General features: G+C 49.3%; 1 long non-coding RNA gene across 1 annotated transcript; it reads right to left on the bottom strand.

Moving 5' to 3' along the window:
* Positions 1–370: 370 nt before the first annotated feature.
* Positions 371–5,140, bottom strand: LOC123277220 (uncharacterized). Its single transcript, XR_006514011.2, has 3 exons — positions 5,037–5,140; positions 1,345–1,488; positions 371–591 (listed from the first exon to the last, which is right to left on the bottom strand). It is a non-coding gene; the product is annotated as an uncharacterized lncRNA (long non-coding RNA).
* Between the last annotated feature and the right edge of the window lie 1,045 nt (positions 5,141–6,185).

The raw sequence follows: 6,185 nt of genomic DNA, 5'->3' as shown, positions 1-6,185 counted from the left end.
GTATTTGGCTCCCTAACTAATCATGCATGCAAACTGAAATAAGACATCAATTTTCATACACCGGCTTGAGAAGGATTTTAAAGTCAGAAACACATTATTGATTAAGTTACAGGGAAACAGAGACCCATATACACTGCAGGTAAGAGGGTAACTTGGTCCATCTATTTGGCAGAGTTCCTCGGTTTTTTCTACAAGAACAACTTAGCCTTGCCTGAAGGAAAAACCTAGAAGCAATTTGAATTCTAGATCTATAGCTTAGACAAAAACCATGTCCATGAGTGTGAGGATTCATGCTGTGGGAGAGTCTCCACGCTCCCCACCCGCTCCCAGCCACCAGGCGAGACTCTGTGAATCACAGACGCCAGGTATGCCGACAGAAGCGTGTGCTTTTATTTGTTCTCTGGTCAAAACACATTTTCTGTGCCCAGCCCTTTTCTGGGTGCCAGGAATACACAAAGGACCGGGCACAGAGGAAGCATCCGTGGCAGCACCAAGGCTTCAGCGGGGACTGCGGATACCTCAGGCTTGTGTGGGAAGTGGACTCCCTGGACACCAGGAATCCTCAGCTTCATCACACTGGCATCAATCTGTCTGCAGAAAGAACATTAGATCAGCACGTCTACCTATGGGGCAGCCACCTTATGTCCAGATTCTCCACCTCAAGGGGGACCCTGGCCAACAAGTTCCAAGGCCGTTTGGGGCAGGAAAGATGGAGCGGGAGGTGGCAAAATTGAAGAATCACTGGTCTTGGGGTCAGTCCCAGCTGTTTACTGACTCAGTGTTGCGATCGGTAAAATCAGGACACTGGCTGGATGATTCTCGAGAGGCCCCCAACTCTGATGGTCCTGCTAGGCTTTATTGTGGACGCCCCCCAGGACCCAGAGGGGAAATCAGTAAAGAGCCCTCAACTCCCACAGTGCTTTATGGATGACTAAGCCCTGTGTAGGATGTGGTCCTGATGGATGTGATTGTGTCCATTTTACAGATGGGAAAACTGAGGTTCAGAGAGATACAGTCGTCCTTCACAGTCACACTGTGAGTTACAAGCAGTTTTTATTCCAACTCGAGTCTCCTGCACCCGGGACCACAGCTGCCTGCTCCTCCTCCACTCCATGGCGACCTTCCTTCCGGGGGCCTTGGAGGGGTCTGGGAGAAAGCACTGTCCCAGGGAACCCTGTGGGAGTCCTTGCCTGGGACAAGGGTGGTGTTAAATGCAGAGAGGCCTCACAAGGGCTCTGCCAGAGATAAGGAGGTGGGCACCCCCTCCCCATGGGTCTGGGGTACCAGGGTATTGAGACCAACTGGATCGAAGGACTTCCATCCGAGCTCAGACTTCCTCCTTACCTGCTGTGGGATAAACACATTTCCTCCTACACAGGACCTCGCAACACTTGAAAAAGCCCCTGCACTGGTTGTCGTTGACACGTTCATCTCTGTAGGAGGAGCTTCTGCAGCTGCTGGTGCCACCGGACATCTTCCAGCCTTCTCCTAGACAGACCAGGGCTGCAGGTTATAGTCCGGAAGCTACTTCCTGAACCATTCAAAGCTGCTCTCTCTTCCAGGGCCCACACCAAAGATGTCTGAGACGGAAGCCTTGCCCCAGGTGACTGACTGCATTGAACATGGTGGATGCCATGCTCAGGTTCCTTCCACACCTTTCATTGTCTCTGTATGACCATGACCCGGATTATTGTTTTGCTGCTATGGGTTCACCCTGAGACTTCCTTCAGAGGCGTCTCCTTGCCCAGATGGAGAACCAGAAGTGTCTGGGAGTTTATGTCCCCTCCCTTCAGCTCTTGGACAATGGCTGACCAGTGTGGGAGTACAAAATCCCTGTTTTGTGCTCCAAAGATCCTTGTGGGACCAGGCTGAGGTGGGGACTTCCTCCCAAATGGCTTGGCTTCTTTTGCTCATCCCTTTGTCTCTCCTGGGAGCATTCGAGGCCTTGGCTCAAGTCTGTTTCTAGCAGAACCTCCACTAAGCTAGTAACTCTTTGAGGCTCCTTGCTGCAGGACTGGAAGTGGGGATGAGACTGACGGACAGGGAAGCCAGGCAGAGGTGGCAGGGCAGAGAACCCCTTCACATGGGTCTGGATCGAGTGGAAGATGGACGGGGGACATTGATCTGAGCCTGGACCTCCTCTTTAGGTTTCATGGGGGAACACACATGTTCCCACACCTGCCCTCGCAGCCCTCGAGGTCATCTTTGCACTAGCAGTTCTTCTCATGTTAGTGCAGGGGGAGAGTCTCCTGCCCTTGCCAGACTTGCCTGGACACTTCCAGGCTTCACCTCAACTGGACAAAGTGGATGAGCAGGTTGTAGGAAGCTCTGGATGTCACCCTCATGCTGTGAGACTCCAGCCCTGGCTCCGTGCTTTGCCACAGAAACCAACCCCTCCCACATCTCAGCTGTCAATGCACCTCCTGAAGGGGCATCTGATTCCTTCTCACCAGTGTCCCCTTAAGCAGTGCTTGTAGCTGGTGGCATGTGGCACTGAGGGACGGACTGACTGGGTCACCAACTGACCAACCTACCAACTGAAATGGACACCTAGCCCCTGATCCAGCAGGAACCACTCTTTCTGGGCAGGGCGTTCTCTCTGGAGTCTGAGATGTCAACAGAGTCCCTGCATGTGATGCAACGGAGGCCAGGGTGGTGTCTCTTCTCCCTGGGCACTGCCTGTCATACGGCATCGTGGGGCTGAATCAGCTAGCACGAGAGAGTGGGTTTGAGGGGAAAGAATCCAGCTTTCTCATCCTTCTCATCTGCTGTGAGATGGGGCCACATTCCCCAACTCAGTAAAGAGCCACGTTCTCAGGAGGTGAAAGGTAGAGAGGCTGTAGGGGAGCAGCCATGCCCAGGGGCCTCAAGGGGAGAGTAGTCAGGGTGCCTCATCATCCCATCAGGAAAAAGCCACTGGCTCAGGAGGGCACGTGTAGGGCTCATGAACAGATACTTCTGTCTCAGGGAAAGACAAAGACACCCAGAAACAAAGAGTGACAGAAATGAGGGAGAGCAATTAAAGACAAACAGATGGAACCATCACTATGAAGACTGAGAGACAGGCAGACAAAGACAGAGTAAGGGACACACAGAGAGAAAGAGACAAAGAATATGAATCCGATTAAAAGGAATCCAACACATAGACAGAAATAAAGAAAGAGGTGAAGAGTAAGACAGTGAAGGAAGTATAAAGAATAAGAGGAAGGGAGAGGGAGAATAAGAGAGAGATGGAAGGATACAGAGCCATTTAGGCAGAGGAGAAGTTCTGGGGGCCAGACAGATTCCAGACGAAGCCCTCACAAAGAACTCAGATCCTGTTGGCCAAACACCCAGCCTCCCCTACTCCCAAAGCCTGGGTTGCCCACTGGAAGGGAAGCTCTGAGCTGGGGCTCTGGGACAGAGGACTGGGATACCCCTGTGCTGGGAAGGAACCCCCTACATCCCTGACTGTGGGTGGAGCTTGAATCCAGTGACTAAAAGTCACCAGGGAGAATACCACCACCTTCCACAGCCCAGAACCAGGACATCAAAGTTCCAAGGATGAGAAGGACCATAATGAAGAGGAAGTCACAGGACTTCATGGTCTCTGGAGTCTATGTGACTCTGAGGGCCATTGCCAGGCCTTGGCACTTAGACTTTCACTGGAGGGTGTGGCCCCACTGAAAATGTCTCGGCTCCTCCTAACTGCCCTGGCATACGTGGGAGACTAAGGTAGGCACCCATAGGCCCGAAATTATCTTCTGCCCCAGTCAACAGCCTGAGGCCTATCAGAGCAGAACCTATAGGTCTGCTCACTCCTTATAGACATTCAAATACTGTTCTAAATACCTTTGCCAGATAAAACACAGGACACTCAGTTAGATCTGAATTTCAGATAAATCACCAAATAACTTTATAGTATAAGTATGTCCCAAATACTAAAAAAAAAAAATTATTCATTTTTTATCTAAACACAGTTTCTCTGATTAACTGAAATTCAAATTTCACTGGTCATCCTCTATTTTTATTTGCTAAATATGGCAAAGCCCCAAAACCATTCTTTTTAAGTTACTGATTCCCCCAATTCTGAGCATTCCTGTGATTCTATGGGGCATATTGGTTTGTTTTTCATCAGTGTATCTCATTCATTAGGTTTGATTTTCTCCCCTTGGTGAGTTATTTACCATTCCTGTCCGTCTTCATGCACTGTGGCTAATGGATGCAGGTATTATTGAAGGCCTACCTGCCAGCCAGACAGGACCAGCAGCATCATTTGTGGGACCCAGTGCAAGGCAACCTTGTTCAAAAATCATTAAAGATTTCAAGATGGCGACTGCAGAGTGTTAGACCTGGTGACTGCACAGGATCCTGGGCCCACGAAGCTGGCGCACCTTCTTGAAAATCCCAGTGCTGCAACTAACCATCTCTGTGACGCTGGAAAAATCACTTAGCCTTTCTGAGGCATAGTCTCCTCCTGTCTGCAAAGAGGATTTAACTTCTTCACTCAAAGAGAGTGGTGAGGAATTCAGACAGGAAAAAACACAAGGATGGGCACTAGGAAGGCGTCAGTAAACAGTAGCCATTATTTTTATTACAGCAGGGGCTCTGAGCACGGTGCCCCATTGAGTGCTGCTGGGCTGTCTTCAGAGCCTCAGGCCACTGCTTCTGCACTGATACTGTTCCGTGCCATTCCCCTCCTGCCCCATCATGGTTCTGCTTCTCTCTGCTCTGATGCAGCACACGCCCTCCTTGCTTTGGCTGAAAGTCCCTTCCTTACGCCAGGCCCACCAACACTCTTGTGTCACCAACTTGTGGCTGTCCCTAGGGTCACTTGACCTTGTCGAGGTATTGCCATTTTTTTTCATGCTATTTAAAAACGCCATTTTTTAAAAAAGGCAATTATGTCTGTTCAGAGATAGGAGAGGTACAGAATCCTCTTTCTTCAGGTCAAGATCCTGGTCGACATGGAGGCTCCAGGGAAGAAACCTGAGAACAGTGATGGAGAGAGATTTGGAGAGAGTTCGAACAACAGAGGTCATAAATAAAATTCTTACCCATCATCAAGGCCGACAGATGCCACTCCAAGACCTCCTCCTATCCAGGAGAAACTGCACAACTGAATTCCCATCCACCCAGGTTTCCTCAGCCAGGTTCTTCCTGGTTTGAATTTTGGAAGTTTTGACAAGGCTTAATTCCCTCCCAGGCACTCCCACAATTTGGAAGGGGCTGCTGAGATTTGCTCTTTTTTCTGCTGAAACCAGCTCCCTGGGGAGTAGACCCAGAAGGTGGGAATGTGGCGTGTGGGGATGGGAGCAGAAAATATGAACATCTGGGGTAGAGGTTAGGGGAGCAGATGGACAATGGGAGGGCTCGGCCTGCTCCCCAACCATAACCCTCCATCACAGCGATTTGTGAAGGTGCCAGCAATAACGTTGCAGGATTATAACCTGCGGAAAAATCTAAATGAGAAAATAAAAGTGATACCAAGCAAGGGCTTGACCTGCTCTCCGCAAGACAAAAGCCAATCTGTCAAGAGGCAAGGCGGTGGAGAGAGAAAATTTCACTTAAGCAATGAGCTAGCTAACTGAAAGATGGTGGACTATGCTAAAAAACCATCTGCGAGGGGAACTGATTTGGAAATGAGTTATATAAGGCCAACGGGGTCGGGGAGGGGACTCAGGAGTGCCAGGTATTGGATGACCGCAGACCGCCGGGCGCCTCTCTGTAGACAAAAGTTTTGGATCTGCTGAATGTGACATTCCTGAGGAATCTAAGAAAACATAGTTGTTTTCTTCTGAGGGAGAGAAGGAAGAGTTTGGGCAGAGGACTGAAATCTTCTGCTAACAAGTCATTCTCTCTACTGGTTGCTGACTGGTTACTCATTAGCTTGCCTACGTGCAGGTCTAAGCGTTTCTCCAAAGCGCACGGCGAGAATAAGCAGAGGGTGGGGGGTGGTTTAGACATAAAGTCTCTAATGCTAACTCGGTCTCAAAAGTTGCCAGCTGTTTCCCTACAAACAGATACTCGATATTAATATTCTGACGTATTGACCCCCAGTTCTTCTTCTGCGTGTTATTTACAAAATTGGAACTATACTGTCTAAAGTAGCTTCAATTACTTTCTATTTTCCTTAATGTAGCAATGCAGGTACCGGCTTTAAGATTAAAACAGTATTTTTATTAAAAAAGAAAAAAAAAGCAGTA

Source organism: Equus asinus, chromosome 15 (genome assembly GCF_041296235.1).
Source record: "Equus asinus isolate D_3611 breed Donkey chromosome 15, EquAss-T2T_v2, whole genome shotgun sequence".
NCBI classification, from domain to species: Eukaryota; Metazoa; Chordata; class Mammalia; order Perissodactyla; family Equidae; genus Equus; species Equus asinus.
The sequence above is the reverse complement of the archived record's forward strand: the minus strand, read 5'-3'. Positions and strand labels throughout refer to the sequence as shown.